Here is a 27,006-nt window from a genome sequence, read left to right as displayed (position 1 = left end):
TCATTCTTATCCCAAAACTTGGCTAAATCCTCGTTGATATCATCTCTAGGGTTTCTTAGGTCTAAATGATGGATGTTTGACAAAGTTTCTAAAATAAGAAACTTTCTATTTTTACAATCTCCATCATTAATCAACTAAATCTAAGATTCAATACGCTCTCATCCTCATCCCAAAACATGGCTAAAAGCTCATTGACACCGTCTCTAGGGTCTCATATGTCTAAAAGATGGATGTTTTTAAGCTTTATACAATAACAAACTTTCTATTTTTTCAATCTCTATCCTTTATCAACTGAATCTAAGATTCAATACCATCTCATCCTAATATCAAAACTTGGCTAAAAGCTCCTTGACACCATCCCTAAGGTTTCCTTTGCTAAAAGATAGATGTCTTACAAAGTTTCTAAAATAAGAAACCATATATTTGTTAAATCTTTATTCTTCATCAACTAAATCTAAGATTCAATATCATCTCATCCTCATCTCAAAACTCAGCTAAAAGTTCCTTGACACCATATATAGGGTTTCCTATGTCTAAAAGATGGATGTTTTGTAAAGTTTCTAAAATAAGAAACTTTCTATTTTTTCAATCTCCATCCTTTATAAACTAATTCTAAGATTCAATACCATCTCATCCACATCTCAAAACTTTGCTAAAAGCTCCTCGACACCATCTTTTGGGTTTCCTATGTCTAAAATATTGATGTCTTATAAAGTTTCAAAAATAAGAAACTTTCGAATTTTTCTATCTCCATCCTTCATCAACTGAATCTAAGATTCAATATCATCTCATCCCCACCTCAAAACTTTGCAAAAAGCTCCTTCACACCATCTATGGGGTTTCCTTGGTCTAAAAGATGGATGTTTTATAAAGTTACTAAAGTAAGAAACTTTCTTTTTTACAATCTCTATCCTTGATAAACAAAATCGAATATTCAATACCATCTAATCACAATCTCAAAACTTGGCAAAAAGCTCATGGACAACATCTATAGTGTTTCCTATGTCTAAAAGGTGGACGTTTTATAAAGTTTCTAAAATAAGAAACTTTCTGTTTTTCAATCTCTATCAACAAAAGCACCTTTACAGCATATCTTGGTTTTCTTATTTCTAAAAGATTTTTGTTTTATAAAGTTTTTAAAATAAGAAACTTTCTATTTTTTCAATCTCTGTCCATTATCAACTAAATCTAAGATTCAATACCATCGCATACTCATCTCAGAAATAAGCAAAAAGTTCCTTCACACCATCTTTACGATTTACTAAGTTTAAAAGATTGATATTTTATAAAGTTTCTAAAATAAGAAACTCTCTATTTTTTCAATATCCATCATTCATCAACTAAATCTAAGATTCAATACTCACTCATTCTTATCCCAAAACTTGGCTAAATGCTTGTTGATATCATCTCTAGGGTTTCTTATGTCTCAAAGATAGATGTTTGATAAAGTTTCTAAAATAATAAACTTTTTATTTTTACAATCTCCATCATTAATCAACTAAATCTAAGATTCAATACCCTCTCATCCTCATCCCAAAACATGGCTAAAAGCTCATTGACACCGTCTCTAGGGTCTCGTATGTCTAAAAGATGGATGTTTTTTAAGTTTTCTACAATAACAAACTTTCTGTTTTTTCAATCTCTATCCTTTATCAACTAAATCTAAGATTCAATACCATCTCATCCTCATCTCAAAACTTCGCTAAAAGCTCCTTAACACCATCCCCAAGGTTTTCTTTGCTAAAAGATAGATGTCTTACAAAGTTTCTAAAATAAGAAACCATATATTTTTTAAACCTCTATTCTTCATCAACTAAATCTAAGATTCAATATCATCTCATCCTCATCTCAAAAGTCAGCTAAAAGTTCATTGACACCATATATAGAGTTTCTTATGTCTAAAAGATGGATGTTTTGTAAAGTTTCTAAAATAAGAAACTTTCTATTTTTTCAATCTCCATCCTTTATAAACTAATTCTAAAATTCAATACTATCTAATCCACATCTCAAAACTTGGCTAAAAGCTCCTCGACACCATCTTTTGGGTTTCCTATGTCTAAAATATTGATGTCTTATAAAGTTTCAAAAATAAGAAACTTTCTAATTTTTCAATCTCCATCCTTAATCAACTAAATCTAAGATTCAATATCATCTCATCCCCACCACAAAACTTTGCAAAACGCTCCTTGACAACATCTATGGGGTTTCCAATGTCTAAAAGATGGATGTTTTATAAAGTTACTAAAATAAGAAACTTTCTATTTTACAATCTCTATCCTTGATCAACAAAATCTAATATTCAATACCATCTAATCAAAATCTCAAAACTTGGCTAAAAGCTCATGGACACCATCTATAGTATTTCTTAAGTCTAAAAGGTGGATGTTTTATAAAGTTTGTAAAATAAGAAACTTTCAGTTTTTCAATCTCTATCAACAAAAGAACCTTGACAGTATATCTTGGTTTTCTTTTATCTAAAAGATGTTTGTTTTATAAAGTTTCTAAAATAAGAAACTTTCTATTTTTTCAATCTCTATCCATCATCAATTAAATCTAAGATTCAATACCATCGCATCCTCATCTCAGAACTAAGCAAAAAGCTCCTTCACACCATCTTTACGATTTAGTAAGTTTAAAAGATTGATATTTTATAAAGTTTCTAAAATAAGAAACTCTCTATTTTTTCAATATCCATCATTCATCAACTAAATATAAGATTCAATACCCACTCATTCTTATCCCAAAAACTTGGCTAAATCCTCGTTGATATCATCTCTAGGGTTTCTTAGGTCTAAAAGATGGATGTTTGATAAAGTTTCTAAAATAAGAAACTTTCTATTTTTACAATCTCCATCCTTAATCAACCAAATCTAAGATTCAATACGCTCTCATCCTCATCCCAAAACATGGCTAAAAGCTCATTGACACCGTTTCTAGGGTCTCATATGTCTAAAAGATGGATGTTTTTTTAGCTTTCTACAATAATAAACTTTCTATTTTTTCAATCTCTATCCTTTATCAACTGAATCTAAGATTCAATACCATCTCATCCTAATATCAAAACTTGGCTAGAAGCTCCTTGACACCATCCCTAAGGTTTCCTTTGTTAAAAGATAGATGTCTTACAAAGTTTCTAAAATAAGAAACCATCTATTTTTTAAATCTCTATTCTTCATCAACTAAATCTAAGATTCAATATCATCTCATCCTCATCTCAAAACTCAGCTAAAAGTTCCTTGACACCATATATAGGGTTTCCTATGTCTAAAAGATGGATGTTTTGTAAAGTTTCTAAAATAAGAAACTTTCTATTTTTTCAATCTCCATCCTTTATAAACTAATTCTAAAATTCCATACCATCTCAATCACATCTCAAAACTTGGCTAAAAGCTCTTCGGCACCATCTTTTGGGTTTCCTATGTCTAAAATATTGATGTCTTATAAAGTTTCAAAACTAAGAAACTTTCTAATTTTTCAATCTCCATCCTTAATCAACTAAATCTAAGATTCAATATCATCTCATCCCCACCTCAAAACTTTGCAAAAAGCTCTTTGACAGCATCTATGGGGTTTCCTATGTCTAAAAGCTGGATGTTTTATAAAGTTTCCAAAGTAAGAAACTTTCTATTTTACAATCTCTATCCTTGATCAACAAAATCTAATATTCAATACCATCTAATCATAATCTCAAAACATGGCTAAAACCTCATGGACACCATGTATAGTGTTTTCCTATGTCTAAAAGGTGGATGTTTTTTAAAGTTTCTAAAATAAAAAACTTTCTGTTTTTCAATCTCTACCAACAAAAGCACCTTGAGAGCATATCTTGGTTTTCTTTTATCTAAAAGATGTTTGTTTTATAAAGTTTCTAAAATAGGAAACTTTCTATTTTTTCAATCTCTGTCTATCATCAACTAAATCTAAGATTCAATACCATCGCATCCTCATCTCAGAAATAAGCAAAAAGCTCCTTCACACCATCTTTACGATTTACTAAGTTTAAAACATTGATATTTTATAAAGTTTCTAAAATAAGGAACTCTCTATTTTTTCAATATCCATCATTCATGAACTAAATCTAAGATTAAATACTCACTCATTCTTATCCTAAAACTTGGCTAAATGCTCGTTCATATAATCTCTAGGATTTCTTATGTCTAAAAGATGGATGTTTGATAAAGTTTCTAAAATAAGAAACTTTTTATTTTTACAATCTCCATCATTAATCAACTAAATCTAAGATTCAATACCCTCTCATCCTCATCCCAAAACATGGCTAAAAGGTCATTGACACCGTCTCTAAGGTCTCATATGTCTAAAAGATTATTGTTTTTTAAGCTTTCTACAATAACAAACTTTCTATTTTTTTAATCTCTATCCTTTATCAACTAAATCTAAGATTCAAAACCATGTCATCCTCATCTCAAAACTTGGCTAAAAGCTCCTTGACACGATCCCTAAGGTTTCCTTTGCTAAAAGATAGATGTCTTACAAAGTTTCTAAAATAAGAAACCATCTATTTTTTAAATCTCTATTCTTCATCAACTAAATCTAAGATTAAATATCATGTCATCCTCATCTCAAAACTCAGCTAAAAGTTCCTTGACACCATATATAGGGTTTCCTATGTCTAAAAGATGGATGTTTTGTAAAGTTTGTAAAATAAGAAACTTTCTATTTTTTAAATCTCCATCCTTTATAAACTAATTCTAAAATTCAATACCATCTCATCCACATCTCAAAACTTGGCTAAAAGCTCCTCGACACCATCTTTTGCGTTTTCTATGTCTAAAATATTAATGTCTTATAAAGTTTAAAAAATAAGAAACTTTCTAATTTTTCAAACTCCATCCTTAATCAACTAAATCTAAGATTCAACATCATCTCATCCCCACCTCAAAACTTTGCAAAAAGCTCCTTGACACCATCTATGGGGTTTCCTATGTCTAAAAGATGGATGTTTTATAAAGTTTCCAAAGTAAGAAACTTTCTATTTTACAATCTCTATCCTTGATCAACAAAATCTAATATTCAATACCATCTAATTATAATCTCAAAACATGGCTAAAACCTCATGGACACCATGTATAGTGTTTCCTATGTCTAAAAGGTGGATGTTTTTTAAAGTTTCTAAAATAAAAAACTTTCTGTTTTTCAATCTCTACCAACAAAAGCACCTTGACAGCATATCTTGGTTTTCTTTTATCTAAAAGATGTTTGTTTTATAAAGTTTCTAAAATAAGAAACTTTCTATTTTTTCAATCTCTATCCAACTTCAACTAAATCTAAGATTCAATACCATCGGATCCTCATCTCAGAACTAAGCAAAAAGCTCCTTCACACCATCTTTACGATTTACTAAGTTTAAAAGATTGATATTTTATAAAGTTTCTAAAATAAGAAACTCTCTATTTTTTCAATATCCATCATTCATCAACTAAATCTAAGATTCAATACTCACTCATTCTTACCCCAAAACTTGGCTAAATGCTCGTTGATATCATCTCAAGGGTTTCTTATGTCTAAAAGATGGATGTTTGATAAAGTTTCTAAAATAAGAAACTTTCTTTTTTTACAATCTCCACCATTAATCAACTAAATCTAAGATTCAATACGCTCTCATCCTCATCCCAAAACATAGCTAAAAGCTCATTGACACCGTCTCTAGGGTCTCATATGTCTAAAAGATGGATGTTTTTTAAGCTTTCTACAATAACAAACTTTCTATTTTTTCAATCTCTATCCTTTATCAACTAAATCTAAGATTCAATACTATCTCATCCTCATATCAAAACTTGGCTAAAAGCCCCTTGACACCATCCCTAAGGTTTCCTTTGCTAAAAGATAGATGTCTTACAAAGTTTCTAAAATAAGAAACCATCTATTTTTTAAATCTCTATTCTTTATCAACTAACTCTAAGATTCAATATCATCTCATCCTCATCTCAAAACTCAGCTAAAAGTTCCTTGACACCATATATAGGGTTTCCTATGTCTAATAGATGGATGTTTTGTAAAGTTTCTAAAATAAAAAACTTTCTATTTTTTCAATCTCCATCCTTTATAAACTAATTCTAAAATTCAATACCATCTCATCCACATCTCAAAACTTGGCTAAAAGCTCCTCGACACCATCTTTTGGGTTTCCTATGTCTAAAATATTGATGTCTTATAAAGTTTCAAAAATAAGAAACTTTCGAATTTTTCAATCTCCATCCTTCATCAACTGAATCTAAGATTCAATATCATCTCATCCCCACCTCAAAACTTTGCAAAAAGCTCCTTCACACCATCTATGGGCTTTCCTATTTCTAAAAGATGGATGTTTTATAAAGTTACTAAAGTAAGAAACTTTCTTTTTTACAATCTCTATCCTCGATCAACAAAATCTAATATACAATACCATCTAATCATAATCTCAAAACTTGGCAAAAAGCTCATGGACACCATCTATAGTATTTCCTATGTCTAAAAGGTAGACGTTTTATAAAGTTTCTAAAATAAAAACTTTCTGTTTTTCAATCTCTATCAACAAAAGCACCTTTACAGCATATCTTGGTTTTCTTATTTCTAAAAGATGTTTGTTTTATAAAGTTTTTAAAATAAGAAACTTTCTATTTTTTCAATCTCTGTCCATTATCAACTAAATCTAAGATTCAATATCATCGCATACTCATCTCAGAAATAAGCAAAAAGCTCCTTCACACCATCTTTACGATTTACTAAGTTTAAAAGATTGATATTTTATAATGTTTCTAAAATAAGAAACTCTCTATTTTTTCAATATCCATCATTCATCAACTTTATCTAAGATTCAATACTCACTCATTCTTATCCCAAAACTTGGCTAAATGCTCGTTGATATCATCTCTAGGGTTTCTTATGTCTCAAAGATGGATGTTTGATAAAGTTTCTAAAATAAGAAACTTTTTATTTTTACAATCTCCATCATTAATCAAGTAAATCTAAGATTCAATACCCTCTCATCCTCATCCCAAAACATGGCTAAAAGCTCATTGACACCGTCTCTAGGGTTTCATATGTCTAAAAGATGGATGTTTTTTAAGCTTTCTATAATAACAAACTTTCTATTTTTTCAATCTCTATCCTTTATCAACTAAATCTAAGATTCAATACCATCTCATCCTCATCTCAAAAGTTGGCTAAGAGCTCCTTGACACCATCCCTAAGGTTTTCTTTGCTAAAAGATAGATGTCTTACAAAGTTTCTAAAATAAGAAACCATATGTTTTTTAAATCTCTATTCTTCATCAACTAAATCTAAGATTCAATATCATCTCATCCTCATCTCAAAAGTCAGCTAAAAGTTCACTGACACCATATATAGGGTTTCCTATGTCTAAAAGATGGATGTTTTGTAAAGTTTCTAAAATAAGAAACTTTCTATTTTTTCAGTCTTCATCCTTTATAAACTAATTCTAAAATTCAATACCATCTAATACACATCTCAAAACTTGCCTAAAAGCTGTTTGACACCATCTTTTGGGTTTCCTATGTCTAAAATATTGATGTCTTATAAAGTTTCAAAAATAAGAAACTTTCTAATTTTTCAATCTTCATCCTTCATCAACTAAATCTAAGATTCAATATCATCTCATCCCCACCTCAAAACTTTGCAAAACGCTCCTTGACACCATCTATGGGGTTTCCTACGTCTACAAGATGGATGTTTTATAAAGTTACTAAAATAAGAAACTTTTTATTTTACAATCTCTATCCTTGATCAACAAAATCTAATATTCAATACCATCTAATCATAATCTCAAAACTTGGCTAAAAGCTCATGGACACCATCTATAGTGTTTCCTAAGTCTAAAAGGTGGATGTTTTATAAAGTTTGTAAAATAAGAAACTTTCTGTTTTTCAATCTCTATCAACAAAAGAACCTTGATAGTATATCTTGGTTTTCTTTTATCTAAAAGATGTTTTTTTTATAAAGTTTCTAAAATAAGAAACCTTCTATTTTTTCAATCCCTATCCATCATCAACTAAATCTAAGATTAAATACCATCGCATCCTCATCTCAGAACTAAGCAAAGAGCTCCTTCACACCATCTTTACGATTTACTAAATTTAAAAGATTGATATTTTATAAAGTTTCTAAAATAAGAAACTCTCTATTTTTTCAATATCCATCATTCATCAACTAAATCTAAGATTCAATACCCACTCATTCTTATCCTAAAACTTGGCTAAATCCTCGTTGATATCATCTCTAGGGTTTCTTAGGTCTAAAAGATGGATGTTTGATAAAGTTTCTAAAATAAAAATTCAAAAAAGATATGCTAGAATCTGAAGCTCTGAGATTCTAGAGAGAGAAGCTCTGAGATTCTAGAGAGAGAAACCCCATCTTCTTCTTCCTCCGGCATCTGCCGGTGGGAAGCCCGGCCTAGTCTCCCTCGCTCCTCCCCCTTTCCAGGTTAGTTTATGTTCTCTATGAAGCCACCTGACCCAGGAAAGACAACTTCTCCCCCATTTTGTGGGGTGGAAGCTGTTGGGTGGCCAAGGCAAAGCTCCCCCACAAACAAAATTTACTCCTTCATTGGCAACCTCCAGGAACAGCATCAGCAAGCTCATGATCTTGCTGTTCATGTTGCTGATGATGTATCAGGGAAGTCCCCATTGGAATCAACCCCACTCTGTGCTCATGAATCTGAGGACGAAAATAACATGGAGAAATTCCTCCCATCCTATTCTGATCTGGCTGAGGGACCCAGCCCTCCAAGTCACCTCAAATTCCATCTTGAAGGATCCCTTCAAGCCCAAGTCACAGATAGGGCCCAAGCCCCTCTCCCTCCTCCAAGATTTGACCTCTTCAAAAGAGCTGCTGAAGAAGAGTTCGATCACACAACCCATGTCAAGAGAGGAACTCGGCAGCACAAGATTCTCCCAACTCGAAAAGAAGCAGCAAAGCCCAGTTCAGCCAATAAACTGCAGAAAAGAATCCCAGAAATTATGTCCAACCCAAAACTGTTTGTGAGAAGAACAATGTTAACTGAAAACCAGCCATTCTGTGGAATCGCAGCAGAAGGTAACTCACCCACTGAGTTAGGTGAGTCAAGCCCAGTGCACTCAGCAAGAGGTAACCAGTCCCCTCCTCTTAACCCAAGATTGGTTAATGCAGGTAGAGTTGAGTTAATGTCTATAAGAGGAATTCTCACCCACAAAACTCCTGCCCTTTCTTTGAATTCTCCTCCCCATGAATCTGACGTCCTGGCAACCACAAAAACCTGTGACTTTGATCTTCAGACCCTTCACAAAGTCAATGCATTCCCACCATTATCCTCAGAAACGTCCCCATCACAGCACCCACCCCTTCACAATGTCAATGCATTCCCACCATTATCCTCAGAAACGTCCCCACCACAGCACCCACCCCTTGACTTTATCCACCCTACCCCAGCTACCGTCAGAGTAGAGACCCCTAGACCCCAACCACCTTACAGTCTTGGTCATCCCAATGCTCTGTCCTCACCTACCCTGGTAAGAACAGCAGATCTGCCCCAACCTGCCCACCTACCTGTCCCTGTCACCCACTCTTCTCCTCCAAGAAAGCTTGATGCTTGGAGCTCTCTCTTTGAGAGGAAAGACATTCAATCTACCTCAAAGCTCAAATTTTTTTCCAAAACTGAAGCAGTAACCCAATCTGGTTTTGATTTTGAAGATGATGAACTGGAAGAGAATGATCGAAAATGGCAAAATTCGTTGGTAGGATACCTGCTGGGCCGAAGACCTTATTATATGGCTTTAAGGAATCATCTTGGCAAGATATGGACGTTGAAAGGAGAGTTTCAAATGTTCAACCTTCACAATGGGTTTTTCCTATTCCAATTTAACAACTCTGAGGACTGTGAAAGAATCCTGGAAGGAGGAAACTTCAATTTTGGGGGACGCCCCCTTGTGCTGAGAAGATGGACTCCAGATATGGCTCTCGAAAAACTATCTTTGTCCTCTGTCCCTATATGGATAAAATTCCCCGGGCTGAACTTGCGCTTCTGGTCAGCTCATTGCCTCAGTAAACTTGGAAGCAAAATTGGACGCCCTCTGTATATGGACGCCCAAACTACTGGCAACACTCGCCTCAGCTATGCTCGAATTTGTATTGAAGTTGAGGCTGGAAATGACTTTCCTGATCAAATTGAAATAACAACCTCCTTGGGTACTACGTACCAAAAAGTTGAATATGAATGGCAGCCTCCTTCCTGCAAAGAGTGCTGCACTTTCAACCACTCAAATTCAACATGCCCAAAGCAATTCCCCCCAAGAAAGCCAATCATGCAATGGCGACCTGTATCAAAACAAGGCAAGGATGTCGAAGCTACTCTGGGAAGCAATCAGCAAAGCAAGGAAGGCAATTTTCAGACTCTAACTGACCCTAAAATCATGAATTCCAAGCCCTCTTGTAATTCTCGTATGGAAAAAAAAGGAACTGAAGAAGAATCTGATCCCATTATACGCCCTGATGACTATGATCACTCCCTCCCCCACCAACCTAATGCTGACGCCAACATGGTGAATAATCCTGTGATTTCTGCTAATTCAGCTGGAGGCATTAACCTTCACAACTCTTATGCACTCCTAGAAGCGCATGAAGATTTAGATGACAATAATATGGAGACTTCTCATGCGAGCTCATCATATACCACAAACCGATCTGAAAGATCCATAGAGTCCGAGCATCATGCTTCTTATATCACCCCTGGTAATGATGAAAGTGGGAATCTGGAATGTTAGAGGGCTATGCACGTCGACCCGTCGGGAAGAAATTCATGATCTTATTGTGCGGGAAAAAACCCCCATTTTCGGGTTACTCGAGACGAAAGCCTACATGGACAAACTTACATCCTATGTGAATGACATCCATTGTAATTGGGATTGCCACGCCAATTTCAATTTCACCACTAAAGGTCGAATATGGATTGTCTGGGATCGGAGACTGATTCGGGTTAATGTTCTTGACGAATCTAAACAGCATGTGCATACAGAAGTTACTTTCATTCAATACAACATTACCATTCTTCTGACTTTTGTCTATGCAACTAACTCTGGTAGTGAAAGAAGACAACTATGGGATTCTCTCGATGCTATAGCTCCTACTATCAGTCTTCCTTGGATGGTGTTGGGGGACTTCAATATAATCCGGTTTGCTGAAGAAAGTGTGGGAGGAGCTGAACCAAATAGGATTGAGATGGCTGATTTTAATGAGTGCATTGATCACTGTTCCCTCCATGATCTCAAATGTGTGGGTCAGACTTTATCCTGGAGCAACAGCCCTAAAACTAGCGATCTTAAGCTGAGAAGGTTGGACCGAGCCTTGGTGAATGATGAATGGATAAATACCCTTACCGATTCCTTTGCTATCTATCGTTACCCTGGAACTTCTGATCATGCCCCTCTAATTATTCATCTCGCTGAGAGACATAATGAGATCAAGAAGCCATTCAAGTTCTTTAGTGCGTGGCTTATGGACCTCTCGATCTTTGAATGTGTTGAAAGAGCTTGGAGCATCAAATCTAAAGGAAATCCCATGTTCCGTCTCTCTCAAAAGCTCAAAAACACTAAACAGGCTATCAAGATCTGGAATCAAACAAAATTTGGGAGGGTTAATCTGATTGCCCCTGCTGTTAAGCAAGACCTTGAAGATGTTCAAATCGCCTTAGCCTCTAACCCAACTGATTTCCACCTTAGAAGCAGAGAATCCTCCCTCAAGGAGAGATTCTTCAAAGTCTCTCGAATGGAAGAATCCATGCGCAGGCAGAATGCGAGAGTGCAATGGTTAAACCTGGGTGATTCCAATTCTGCGTATTTTTACTCTGTTATGAATGCGAGAAGAAACCAAAATAGTATTGCGGGTCTCCTTGATGTTCATGGTAACCTGACGACTGATCATTCCCAGATTGAAAATATCATGATATCCTATTTTCAAAGCCTGCTCAACTCTGGTACAATTTGTGAGATGTCTCTGCTGCCCACCCCCTCCAAACTCCTTATGCAGGAGGATGCGGATTGGTTAAGCCGCCCGGTCCCGGAGGAGGAAATCAAAGTTACGGTTTTCGGAATGGATGGAAACCGAGCTCCTGGCCCGGATGGCTTCAACGGCGAATTCTATCAGAAATTCTGGTACATTATTGGTGCTGACGTTGTGAAGGCCATTCAACACTTCTTCAAAAATGATACCCTTCTAGCTGAGGTAAACTCTACCAACATCACTCTAATTCCTAAATGTAGTGATGCGGCTTCCCCTGATCTGTTCCGCCCTATAGCCCTTTGCAATTTCGCCTACAAAATCATTACTAAAATTATGGCCAATAGGATGCGGCATTTTATGAATGGCCTCATTAGTCCGTTCCAATCCGCTTTTATCAAAGGGCGATCAATTCATGATAACATCTTACTGACGCAAGATGTCCTACATAATTTCCATCGGAAAAATGCCACACCTGCATTCTGCATCAAAATAGACCTCAGAAAAGCCTATGATAAGGTGTCTCATGAGGCCATTCTTGTCTACATGGAAAAAATGGGTTTTAATAAGAAGTGGTGTAGGTGGGTTCAACAGTGCATCGGCAGCCCATCTTTTGCTGTCATTCTCAATGGGAGCCCTCAAGGCTATTTCAAAGCCACAAATGGGATTAGACAAGGAGATCCCCTGTCCCCCTCCCTCTTCTGTTTCATTATGGAAATCCTATCGGGTATCCTTACTGAAGCTATCAGCTCCGGTGTTCTCACTTCCCCTTTCTCTACCGAAAATCTGCCCATTTCCCACTTGTTTTATGCAGATGATGTCATGCTCTTTGCGGATGCCTCTGTGGCCAATGCTCTAAGGATCAAAGAATGTCTTGACAGATTTAAAAACTGCACCGGGCTAGAGGCCAACTTCAATAAATCAGTGATTATATTTGCTGGATGTAATCATAGGCTCAAGGGCCATATTAGAAGGGTGCTGCAGATGAATGAAGGAGCATTTCCCATGAAGTATCTGGGGCTACCCCTGACTTCCGGTAGACTCACCAGTGGCGACTGTATCCCCCTCATTTCTAAATTCCGTGGGAGGATTGCCTCTTGGGCAAACAGGTTCCTCTCTAGGGCTGGAAGGGTGGAGCTTATAAAATCTGTTCTAAACTCGTTCAGTGTATACTGGTCCTCTGCTTTCAGAATTCCGAAAGGAGTCCTCAATGAAATCGACAAAATTATGAGAAAATTTGTCTGGGCAGGATCATCCTTGGCCAACTCTTATCACCCCATCAGCTGGGATACTGTCTGCTCCCCCAAGGATGAAGGTGGCTTAGGTATCCGGAATATTTATGAGGTTAGCAAGGCTTTCCAACTAAAATGCCTGTGGAGATGTTTGAACTCTAAGGGAAACCCTTGGGCGGACTGGTTTCATTGGAAATATGTCAAAAGGAAGAACTTTTGGACAATGAAAAATCCGTCCAACCCATCCTGGGGTGCTAGGGGCATTTTCCAAATCAGAGATGTTGCTAAGAGGTATGTCTGCTACTCGGTTGGAAATGGTGCTGGAATTGATTTTTGGCGTCAACCTTGGCACCCTTCTGGGGCTCTGATTGAGCGAACGTTCGTTGATTCTCAAATCAACTCTATTCCTCTCAATACTACCATAAGTTCGCTGATGGAGGACGGAATATGGGCGGAATTCCTTGACTGTTCGGGGGGTGGCGAATTGAACCGAATTATTAAATCTGCTCTTACAAATGAAGATGATCCTTACCCTGTCTGGAAACCTGAACCTAGTGGCAAATTCTCACTGAAATCAGCCTGGAATTCCATTCGGATACTACGACCAAAGGCAATCTGGGCCCCCTCCATATGGTTCACAGGCCATGTGCCAAAGCACAGCTTCACTGCTTGGCAGGCCGTCCAAAACCGTTTGCCCACTCGTGACAGACTTCTTTTCATGGGCAATTCAAGAGAAACCAGATGTCCCCTATGTAATTCGGACTTAGAATCTGTCAACCATATTTTCTTCCGATGTGGTTACTCTGCTTGGATTTGGAGATCCATCCTCCGGCGTTTCAATCAGAAAAGAAAACCCCTGAATTCTCTTTCTGAGGAAGAAGCCTGGATAAGACATCATTTCAAAGGTAACGGTCAGTGTGCCACTGCCATGCGCATTGCCTTCGGGACTTCCATATATCTCATATGGGCTGAGCGAAACACCAGAATTCATGGCAATCCTAGCACTCACAAACAAACCATTCTTCGATGGATCATTGGCACCGTTAGAAACAGAGTATTATTCCTCAATCTATCAGATGAACCGGGTCACCGAAATCTATGCTTTGCTACTCAATTCAAATGCCCCCTGTTCGCTGTCATCTCATCCCCTCAAATCTGCCAATGGGAGAAACCGGGTGAAGATGTGATAAAACTTAACTCTGATGCTTCTTTAAAAGGGGACGCTGCTGGCATTGGAGGTATCCTTCGCGACTATAATGGGACTATTAGAGGCTGTTTCTCCTTGAACTCTGAGGTGAAACCCATCCATATTCTTGAAATGGATGCCATATTGTACGGGCTTGAGCTGGCGCGAAACCAGAATATCCGTAATATTTGGATTGAGTCTGACTCGATGGTTGCTGTGAAGATTCTAAATGGGAACTGGGACTGTCCTTGGCAAGCTAAATCTCTGGTCAATACAATTATAAGACGTCTTCAAGAGTTCCATAACTGGAAGGTAACCCATATATGGAGAGAAGCGAATCAACCAGCTGACTTTCTATCCAAGCCCGATTGCCCATGCAAAGGAACAGAAATAGAGGTCATGAGCATCCCTTCCCGGCTTGTCGAACTTGTTCTTCAAGATTCTTTGGGTACAAACTATCCTCGCTTGAGATGAATATTCCCATGCTTCTTGCTGTTTATGTTCGAGCTTTTGCTTTGTGGGCTGGTTATGTTGCTGATAGGGACAGTGATTTCAAGAGACCTGGTGTAGCTCCTACCTACTCACCCTACAGTCTCTCCATGGCGGTTCTGAACGACCCGATTGGCAAGATTGATGAAGCTCTTTGTTTAATTTTGCTTCTTTTTTGCTGTCTATGCTGCCCATGTGGCCCCCCTTTGTAATTCTCTCTTCTTTCTAATATATCTGGTCGGGGTCCCTGCCTAACCCCAGCTTGCCCATCAAAAAAAAAAAAAAAAAAAAAAAAAGTTTCTAAAATAAGAAACTTTCTATTTTTACAATCTCCATCATTAAATAACCAAATCTAAGATTCAATACGCTCTCATCCTCATCCCAAAACATGGCTAAAAGCTCATTGACACCGTCTCTAGGGTCTCATATGTCTAAAATATGGATGTTTTTTTAGCTTTCTACAATAACAAACTTTCTATTTTTTCAATCTCTATCGTTTATCAACTGAATCTAAGATTCAATACCATCTCATCCTAATATCAAAACTTGGCTAGATCCTCCATGACACCATCTCTAAGGTTTCCTTTGTTAAAAGATATATGTCTTACTAATTTTCTAAAATAAGAAACCATCTATTTTTTAAATCTCTATTCTTCATCAACTAAATCTAAGATTCAATATCAACTCATCCTCATCTCAAAACTCAGCTAAAAGTTCCTTGACACCATATATAGGGTTTCCTATGTCTAAAAGATGGATGTTTTGTAAAGTTTCTAAAATAAGAAACTTTCTATTTTTTCAATCTCCATCTTTTATAAACTAATTCTAAAATTCAATACCATCTCATCCACATCTCAAAACTTGGCTAAAAGCTCTTCGGCACCATCTTTTGGGTTTCCTATGTCTAAAATATTGATGTCTTATAAAGTTTCAAAAATAAGAAACTTTCTAATTTTTCAATCTCCATCCTTAATCAACTAAATCTAAGATTCAATATCATCTCATCCTCACCTCAAAACTTTGCAAAAAACTCTTTGACACCATCTATGGGGTTTCCAATGTCTAAAAGATGGATGTTTTATAAAGTTACTAAAATAAGAAACTTTTGACTTTACAATCTCTATCCGTGATCAACAAAATCTCATATTCAATACCATCTAATCATAATCTCAAAACTTGGCTAAAACCTGATGTACACCATCTATAGTGTTTCCTATGTCTAAAAGGTGGACGTTTTATAAAGTTTCTAAAATAAGAAACTTTCTGTTTTTCAATCTCTATCAACAAAAGCACCTTTACAGCATATCTTGGTTTTCTTATTTCTAAAAGATCTTTGTTTTATAAAGTTTTTAAAATAAGTAACTTTCTATTTTTTCAATCTCTGTCCATTATCAACTAAATCTAAGATTCAATACCGTCGCATACTCATCTCAGAAATAAGCAAAAAGCTCCTTTACACCATCTTTGCGATTTACTAAGTTTAAAAGATTGATATTTTATAAAGTTCCTAAAATAAGAAACTCTCTATTTTTTCAATATCCATCATTCATCAACTAAATCTAAGATTCAATACTCACTCATTCTTATCCCAAAACTTGGCTAAATGCTCGTTGATATCATCTCTAGGGTTTCTTATGTCTCAAAGATGGATGTTTGATAAAGTTTCTAAAATAAGAAACTTTTTATTTTTACAATCTCCATCATTAATCAACTAAATCTAAGATTCAATACCCTCTCATCCTCATCCCAAAACATGGCTAAAAGCTCATTGACACCGTCTCTAGGGTCTCATATGTCTAAAAGATGGATGTTTTTTAAGCTTTCTACAATAACAAACTTTCTATTTTTTCAATCTCTATCCTTTATCAACTAAATCTAAGATTCAATACCATCTCATCCTCATCTCAAAAGTTGGCTAAGAGCTCTTTGACACCATCCCTAAGGTTTCCTTTGCTAAAAGATATATGTCTTACAAAGTTTCTAAAATAAGAAACCATATATTTTTTAAATCTCTATTCTTCATCAACTAAATCTAAGATTCAATATCATCTCATCCTCATCTCAAAAGTCAGCTAAAAGTTCATTGACACCATATATAGGGTTTCCTATTTCTAAAAGATGGATGTTTTCTAAAGTTTCTAAAATAAGAAACTTTTTATTTTTTCACTCTCCATCCTTTATAAACTAATTCTAAAATTCAATACCATCTAATCCACATCTCAAAACTTAGCTAAAAGCTCCTCGACACCATCTTTTGGATTTCCTATGTCTAAAATATTGATGTCTTATAAAGTTTCAAAAATAAGAAACTTTCGAATTTTTCAATCTCCATCCTTCATCAACTAAATCTAAGATTCAATATCATCTCATCCCCACCTCAAAACTTTGCAAAACGCTCCTTGACAACATCTATGGGGTTTCCTATGTCTAAAAGATGGATGTTTTATAAAGTTACTAAAATAAGAAACTTTCTATTTTAAAATCTCTATCCTTGATCAACAAAATCTAATATTCAATACCATCTAATCGTAATCTCAAAACTTGGCTAAAAGCTCATGGACACCATCTATAGTGTTTCTTAAGTTTAAAAGGTGGATGTTTTATAAAGTTTGTAAAATAAGAAACTTTCTGTTTTTCAATCTCTATCAACAAAAGAACCTTGACAGTATATCTTGGTTTTCTTTTATCTAAAAGATGTTTGTTTTATAAAGTTTCTAAAATAAGAAATTTTCTATTTTTTCAATCTCTATACATCATCAACTAAATTTAAGATTCAATACCATCGCATCCTCATCTCAGAACTAAGCAAAAAGCTCCTTCACACCATCTTTACGATTTACTAAGTTTAAAAGATTGATATTTTATAAAGTTTCTAAAATAAGAAACTCTCTATTTTTTCAATATAAATCATTCATCAATTAAATCTAAGATCCAATACCCACTCATTCTTATCCCAAAACTTGGCTAAATGCTCGTTGATATCATCTCTAGGGTTTCTTATGTCTAAAAGATGGATTTTTGATAAAGTTTCTAAAATAAGAAACTTTCTATTTTTACAATCTCCATCATTAATCAACTAAATCTAAGATTCAATACCCTCTCATACTCATCCCAAAACATGGCTAAAAGCTCATTGACACCGTCTCTAGGGTCTCATATGTCTAAAAGATGGATGTTTTTTAAGCTTTCTACAATAACAAACTTTCTATTTTTTCAATCTCTATCCTTTATCAACTAAATCTAAGATTCAATACCATCTCATCCTCATCTCAAAAGTTGGCTAAGAGCTCCTTGACACCATCCCTAAGGTTTCCTTTGCTAAAAGATAGATTTCTTACAAAGTTTCTAAAATAAGAAACCATATATTTTTTAAATCTCTATTCTTCATCAACTAAATCTAAGATTCAATATCATCTCATCCTCATCTCAAAAGTCAGCTAAAAGTTCATTGACACCATATATAGGGTTTCCTATGTCTAAAAGATGGATGTTTTGTAAAGTTTCTAAAATAAGAAACTTTCTATTTTTTCAGGCTTCATCCTTTATAAACTAATTCTAAAATTCAATACCATCTAATACACATCTCAAAACTTGCCTAAAAGCTGTTCGACACCATCTTTTGGGTTTCCTATGTCTAAAATATTGATGTCTTATAAAGTTTCAAAAATAAGAAACTTTCTAATTTTTCAATCTCCATCCTTCATCAACTAAATCTAAGATTCAATATCATCTCATCCCCACCTCAAAACTTTGCAAAACGCTCCTTGACACCATCTATGGGGTTTCCTATGTCTACAAGATGGATGTTTTATAAAGTTACTAAAATAAGAAACTTTCTATTTTACAATCTCTATCCTTGATCAACAAAATCAAATATTCAATACCATCTAATCATAATCTCAAAACTTGGCTAAAAGCTCATGGACACCATCTATAGTGTTTCCTAAGTCTAAAAGGTGGATGTTTTATAAAGTTTGTAAAATAAGAAACTTTCTGTTTTTCAATCTCTATCAACAAAAGAACCTTGATAGTATATCTTGGTTTTCTTTTATCTAAAAGATGTTTGATTTATAAAGTTTCTAAAATAAGAAACCTTCTATGTTTTCAATCCCTATCCATTATCAACTAAATCTAAGATTTAATACCATCGCATCCTCATCTCTGAACTAAGCAAAAAGCTCCTTCACACCATCTTTACGATTTACTAAGTTTAAAAGATTGATATTTTATAAAGTTTCTAAAATAAGAAACTCTCTATTTTTTCAATATCCATCATTCATCAACTAAATCTAAGATTCAATACCCACTCATTCTTATCCTAAAACTTAGCTAAATCCTCGTTGATATCATCTCTAGGGTTTCTTAGGTCTAAAAGATGGATGTTTGATAAAGTTTCTAAAATAAGAAACTTTCTATTTTTACAATCTCCATCATTAATCAACCAAATCTAAGATTCAATACGCTCTCATCCTCATCCCAAAACATGGCTAAAAGCTCATTGACACCGTCTCTAGGGTCTCATATGTCTAAAATATTGATGTTTTTTTAGCTTTCTACAATAACAAACTTTCTATTTTTTCAATCTATATCCTTTATCAACTAAATCTAAGATTCAATACCATCTCATCCTAATATCAAAACTTGGCTAGAAGCTCCTTTACACCATCCCTAAGGTTTCCTTTGTTAAAAGATAGATGTCTTACAAAGTTTCTAAAATAAGAAACCATCTATTTTTTAAATCTCTATTCTTCATCAACTAAATGTAGAATCTGAAGCTCTGAGATTCTAGAGAGAGAAGCTCTGAGATTCTAGAGAGAGAAACCCCATCTTCTTCTTCCTCCGGCATCTGCCGGTGGGAAGCCCGGCCTAGTCTCCCTCGCTCCTCCCCCTTTCCAGGTTAGTTTATGTTCTCTATGAAGCCACCTGACCCAGGAAAGACAACTTCTCCCCCATTTTGTGGGGTGGAAGCTGTTGGGTGGCCAAGGCAAAGCTCCCCCACAAACAAAATTTACTCCTTCATTGGCAACCTCCAGGAACAGCATCAGCAAGCTCATGATCTTGCTGTTCATGTTGCTGATGATGTATCAGGGAAGTCCCCATTGGAATCAACCCCACTCTGTGCTCATGAATCTGAGGACGAAAATAACATGGAGAAATTCCTCCCATCCTATTCTGATCTGGCTGAGGGACCCAGCCCTCCAAGTCACCTCAAATTCCATCTTGAAGGATCCCTTCAAGCCCAAGTCACAGATAGGGCCCAAGCCCCTCTCCCTCCTCCAAGATTTGACCTCTTCAAAAGAGCTGCTGAAGAAGAGTTCGATCACACAACCCATGTCAAGAGAGGAACTCGGCAGCACAAGATTCTCCCAACTCGAAAAGAAGCAGCAAAGCCCAGTTCAGCCAATAAACTGCAGAAAAGAATCCCAGAAATTATGTCCAACCCAAAACTGTTTGTGAGAAGAACAATGTTAACTGAAAACCAGCCATTCTGTGGAATCGCAGCAGAAGGTAACTCACCCACTGAGTTAGGTGAGTCAAGCCCAGTGCACTCAGCAAGAGGTAACCAGTCCCCTCCTCTTAACCCAAGATTGGTTAATGCAGGTAGAGTTGAGTTAATGTCTATAAGAGGAATTCTCACCCACAAAACTCCTGCCCTTTCTTTGAATTCTCCTCCCCATGAATCTGACGTCCTGGCAACCACAAAAACCTGTGACTTTGATCTTCAGACCCTTCACAAAGTCAATGCATTCCCACCATTATCCTCAGAAACGTCCCCATCACAGCACCCACCCCTTCACAATGTCAATGCATTCCCACCATTATCCTCAGAAACGTCCCCACCACAGCACCCACCCCTTGACTTTATCCACCCTACCCCAGCTACCGTCAGAGTAGAGACCCCTAGACCCCAACCACCTTACAGTCTTGGTCATCCCAATGCTCTGTCCTCACCTACCCTGGTAAGAACAGCAGATCTGCCCCAACCTGCCCACCTACCTGTCCCTGTCACCCACTCTTCTCCTCCAAGAAAGCTTGATGCTTGGAGCTCTCTCTTTGAGAGGAAAGACATTCAATCTACCTCAAAGCTCAAATTTTTTTCCAAAACTGAAGCAGTAACCCAATCTGGTTTTGATTTTGAAGATGATGAACTGGAAGAGAATGATCGAAAATGGCAAAATTCGTTGGTAGGATACCTGCTGGGCCGAAGACCTTATTATATGGCTTTAAGGAATCATCTTGGCAAGATATGGACGTTGAAAGGAGAGTTTCAAATGTTCAACCTTCACAATGGGTTTTTCCTATTCCAATTTAACAACTCTGAGGACTGTGAAAGAATCCTGGAAGGAGGAAACTTCAATTTTGGGGGACGCCCCCTTGTGCTGAGAAGATGGACTCCAGATATGGCTCTCGAAAAACTATCTTTGTCCTCTGTCCCTATATGGATAAAATTCCCCGGGCTGAACTTGCGCTTCTGGTCAGCTCATTGCCTCAGTAAACTTGGAAGCAAAATTGGACGCCCTCTGTATATGGACGCCCAAACTACTGGCAACACTCGCCTCAGCTATGCTCGAATTTGTATTGAAGTTGAGGCTGGAAATGACTTTCCTGATCAAATTGAAATAACAACCTCCTTGGGTACTACGTACCAAAAAGTTGAATATGAATGGCAGCCTCCTTCCTGCAAAGAGTGCTGCACTTTCAACCACTCAAATTCAACATGCCCAAAGCAATTCCCCCCAAGAAAGCCAATCATGCAATGGCGACCTGTATCAAAACAAGGCAAGGATGTCGAAGCTACTCTGGGAAGCAATCAGCAAAGCAAGGAAGGCAATTTTCAGACTCTAACTGACCCTAAAATCATGAATTCCAAGCCCTCTTGTAATTCTCGTATGGAAAAAAAAGGAACTGAAGAAGAATCTGATCCCATTATACGCCCTGATGACTATGATCACTCCCTCCCCCACCAACCTAATGCTGACGCCAACATGGTGAATAATCCTGTGATTTCTGCTAATTCAGCTGGAGGCATTAACCTTCACAACTCTTATGCACTCCTAGAAGCGCATGAAGATTTAGATGACAATAATATGGAGACTTCTCATGCGAGCTCATCATATACCACAAACCGATCTGAAAGATCCATAGAGTCCGAGCATCATGCTTCTTATATCACCCCTGGTAATGATGAAAGTGGGAATCTGGAATGTTAGAGGGCTATGCACGTCGACCCGTCGGGAAGAAATTCATGATCTTATTGTGCGGGAAAAAACCCCCATTTTCGGGTTACTCGAGACGAAAGCCTACATGGACAAACTTACATCCTATGTGAATGACATCCATTGTAATTGGGATTGCCACGCCAATTTCAATTTCACCACTAAAGGTCGAATATGGATTGTCTGGGATCGGAGACTGATTCGGGTTAATGTTCTTGACGAATCTAAACAGCATGTGCATACAGAAGTTACTTTCATTCAATACAACATTACCATTCTTCTGACTTTTGTCTATGCAACTAACTCTGGTAGTGAAAGAAGACAACTATGGGATTCTCTCGATGCTATAGCTCCTACTATCAGTCTTCCTTGGATGGTGTTGGGGGACTTCAATATAATCCGGTTTGCTGAAGAAAGTGTGGGAGGAGCTGAACCAAATAGGATTGAGATGGCTGATTTTAATGAGTGCATTGATCACTGTTCCCTCCATGATCTCAAATGTGTGGGTCAGACTTTATCCTGGAGCAACAGCCCTAAAACTAGCGATCTTAAGCTGAGAAGGTTGGACCGAGCCTTGGTGAATGATGAATGGATAAATACCCTTACCGATTCCTTTGCTATCTATCGTTACCCTGGAACTTCTGATCATGCCCCTCTAATTATTCATCTCGCTGAGAGACATAATGAGATCAAGAAGCCATTCAAGTTCTTTAGTGCGTGGCTTATGGACCTCTCGATCTTTGAATGTGTTGAAAGAGCTTGGAGCATCAAATCTAAAGGAAATCCCATGTTCCGTCTCTCTCAAAAGCTCAAAAACACTAAACAGGCTATCAAGATCTGGAATCAAACAAAATTTGGGAGGGTTAATCTGATTGCCCCTGCTGTTAAGCAAGACCTTGAAGATGTTCAAATCGCCTTAGCCTCTAACCCAACTGATTTCCACCTTAGAAGCAGAGAATCCTCCCTCAAGGAGAGATTCTTCAAAGTCTCTCGAATGGAAGAATCCATGCGCAGGCAGAATGCGAGAGTGCAATGGTTAAACCTGGGTGATTCCAATTCTGCGTATTTTTACTCTGTTATGAATGCGAGAAGAAACCAAAATAGTATTGCGGGTCTCCTTGATGTTCATGGTAACCTGACGACTGATCATTCCCAGATTGAAAATATCATGATATCCTATTTTCAAAGCCTGCTCAACTCTGGTACAATTTGTGAGATGTCTCTGCTGCCCACCCCCTCCAAACTCCTTATGCAGGAGGATGCGGATTGGTTAAGCCGCCCGGTCCCGGAGGAGGAAATCAAAGTTACGGTTTTCGGAATGGATGGAAACCGAGCTCCTGGCCCGGATGGCTTCAACGGCGAATTCTATCAGAAATTCTGGTACATTATTGGTGCTGACGTTGTGAAGGCCATTCAACACTTCTTCAAAAATGATACCCTTCTAGCTGAGGTAAACTCTACCAACATCACTCTAATTCCTAAATGTAGTGATGCGGCTTCCCCTGATCTGTTCCGCCCTATAGCCCTTTGCAATTTCGCCTACAAAATCATTACTAAAATTATGGCCAATAGGATGCGGCATTTTATGAATGGCCTCATTAGTCCGTTCCAATCCGCTTTTATCAAAGGGCGATCAATTCATGATAACATCTTACTGACGCAAGATGTCCTACATAATTTCCATCGGAAAAATGCCACACCTGCATTCTGCATCAAAATAGACCTCAGAAAAGCCTATGATAAGGTGTCTCATGAGGCCATTCTTGTCTACATGGAAAAAATGGGTTTTAATAAGAAGTGGTGTAGGTGGGTTCAACAGTGCATCGGCAGCCCATCTTTTGCTGTCATTCTCAATGGGAGCCCTCAAGGCTATTTCAAAGCCACAAATGGGATTAGACAAGGAGATCCCCTGTCCCCCTCCCTCTTCTGTTTCATTATGGAAATCCTATCGGGTATCCTTACTGAAGCTATCAGCTCCGGTGTTCTCACTTCCCCTTTCTCTACCGAAAATCTGCCCATTTCCCACTTGTTTTATGCAGATGATGTCATGCTCTTTGCGGATGCCTCTGTGGCCAATGCTCTAAGGATCAAAGAATGTCTTGACAGATTTAAAAACTGCACCGGGCTAGAGGCCAACTTCAATAAATCAGTGATTATATTTGCTGGATGTAATCATAGGCTCAAGGGCCATATTAGAAGGGTGCTGCAGATGAATGAAGGAGCATTTCCCATGAAGTATCTGGGGCTACCCCTGACTTCCGGTAGACTCACCAGTGGCGACTGTATCCCCCTCATTTCTAAATTCCGTGGGAGGATTGCCTCTTGGGCAAACAGGTTCCTCTCTAGGGCTGGAAGGGTGGAGCTTATAAAATCTGTTCTAAACTCGTTCAGTGTATACTGGTCCTCTGCTTTCAGAATTCCGAAAGGAGTCCTCAATGAAATCGACAAAATTATGAGAAAATTTGTCTGGGCAGGATCATCCTTGGCCAACTCTTATCACCCCATCAGCTGGGATACTGTCTGCTCCCCCAAGGATGAAGGTGGCTTAGGTATCCGGAATATTTATGAGGTTAGCAAGGCTTTCCAACTAAAATGCCTGTGGAGATGTTTGAACTCTAAGGGAAACCCTTGGGCGGACTGGTTTCATTGGAAATATGTCAAAAGGAAGAACTTTTGGACAATGAAAAATCCGTCCAACCCATCCTGGGGTGCTAGGGGCATTTTCCAAATCAGAGATGTTGCTAAGAGGTATGTCTGCTACTCGGTTGGAAATGGTGCTGGAATTGATTTTTGGCGTCAACCTTGGCACCCTTCTGGGGCTCTGATTGAGCGAACGTTCGTTGATTCTCAAATCAACTCTATTCCTCTCAATACTACCATAAGTTCGCTGATGGAGGACGGAATATGGGCGGAATTCCTTGACTGTTCGGGGGGTGGCGAATTGAACCGAATTATTAAATCTGCTCTTACAAATGAAGATGATCCTTACCCTGTCTGGAAACCTGAACCTAGTGGCAAATTCTCACTGAAATCAGCCTGGAATTCCATTCGGATACTACGACCAAAGGCAATCTGGGCCCCCTCCATATGGTTCACAGGCCATGTGCCAAAGCACAGCTTCACTGCTTGGCAGGCCGTCCAAAACCGTTTGCCCACTCGTGACAGACTTCTTTTCATGGGCAATTCAAGAGAAACCAGATGTCCCCTATGTAATTCGGACTTAGAATCTGTCAACCATATTTTCTTCCGATGTGGTTACTCTGCTTGGATTTGGAGATCCATCCTCCGGCGTTTCAATCAGAAAAGAAAACCCCTGAATTCTCTTTCTGAGGAAGAAGCCTGGATAAGACATCATTTCAAAGGTAACGGTCAGTGTGCCACTGCCATGCGCATTGCCTTCGGGACTTCCATATATCTCATATGGGCTGAGCGAAACACCAGAATTCATGGCAATCCTAGCACTCACAAACAAACCATTCTTCGATGGATCATTGGCACCGTTAGAAACAGAGTATTATTCCTCAATCTATCAGATGAACCGGGTCACCGAAATCTATGCTTTGCTACTCAATTCAAATGCCCCCTGTTCGCTGTCATCTCATCCCCTCAAATCTGCCAATGGGAGAAACCGGGTGAAGATGTGATAAAACTTAACTCTGATGCTTCTTTAAAAGGGGACGCTGCTGGCATTGGAGGTATCCTTCGCGACTATAATGGGACTATTAGAGGCTGTTTCTCCTTGAACTCTGAGGTGAAACCCATCCATATTCTTGAAATGGATGCCATATTGTACGGGCTTGAGCTGGCGCGAAACCAGAATATCCGTAATATTTGGATTGAGTCTGACTCGATGGTTGCTGTGAAGATTCTAAATGGGAACTGGGACTGTCCTTGGCAAGCTAAATCTCTGGTCAATACAATTATAAGACGTCTTCAAGAGTTCCATAACTGGAAGGTAACCCATATATGGAGAGAAGCGAATCAACCAGCTGACTTTCTATCCAAGCCCGATTGCCCATGCAAAGGAACAGAAATAGAGGTCATGAGCATCCCTTCCCGGCTTGTCGAACTTGTTCTTCAAGATTCTTTGGGTACAAACTATCCTCGCTTGAGATGAATATTCCCATGCTTCTTGCTGTTTATGTTCGAGCTTTTGCTTTGTGGGCTGGTTATGTTGCTGATAGGGACAGTGATTTCAAGAGACCTGGTGTAGCTCCTACCTACTCACCCTACAGTCTCTCCATGGCGGTTCTGAACGACCCGATTGGCAAGATTGATGAAGCTCTTTGTTTAATTTTGCTTCTTTTTTGCTGTCTATGCTGCCCATGTGGCCCCCCTTTGTAATTCTCTCTTCTTTCTAATATATCTGGTCGGGGTCCCTGCCTAACCCCAGCTTGCCCATCAAAAAAAAAAAAAAAAAAAAAAAGATTCAATATCAACTCATCCTCATCTCAAAACTCAGCTAAAAGATCCTTGACACCATATATAGGGTTTCCTATGTCTAAAAGATGGATGTTTTGTAAAGTTTCTAAAATAAGAAACTTTCTATTTTTTCAATCTCAATCTTTTATAAACTAATTCTAAAATTCAATACCATCTCATCCACATCTCAAAACTTGGCTAAAAGCTCTTCGGCACCATCTTTTGGGTTTCCTATGTCTAAAATATTGATGTCTTATAAAGTTTCAAAAATAAGAAATTTTCTAATTTTTCAATCTCCATCCTTAATCAACTAAATCTAAGATTCAATATCATCTCATCCCCACCTCAAAACTTTGCAAAAAGCTCTTTGACACCATCTATGGGGTTTCCTATGTCTAAAAGATGGATGTTTTATAAAGTTACTAAAATAAGAAACTTTTGACTTTACAATCTCTATCCGTGATCAACAAAATCT

This window comes from Tasmannia lanceolata, unplaced genomic scaffold (assembly GCF_043159265.1).
Source record: "Tasmannia lanceolata isolate RefF3 unplaced genomic scaffold, GAP_Taslan_0.1 ptg000008l, whole genome shotgun sequence".
NCBI lineage: Eukaryota > Viridiplantae > Streptophyta > Magnoliopsida > Canellales > Winteraceae > Tasmannia > Tasmannia lanceolata.
This window is presented reverse-complemented; position numbering follows the sequence as displayed.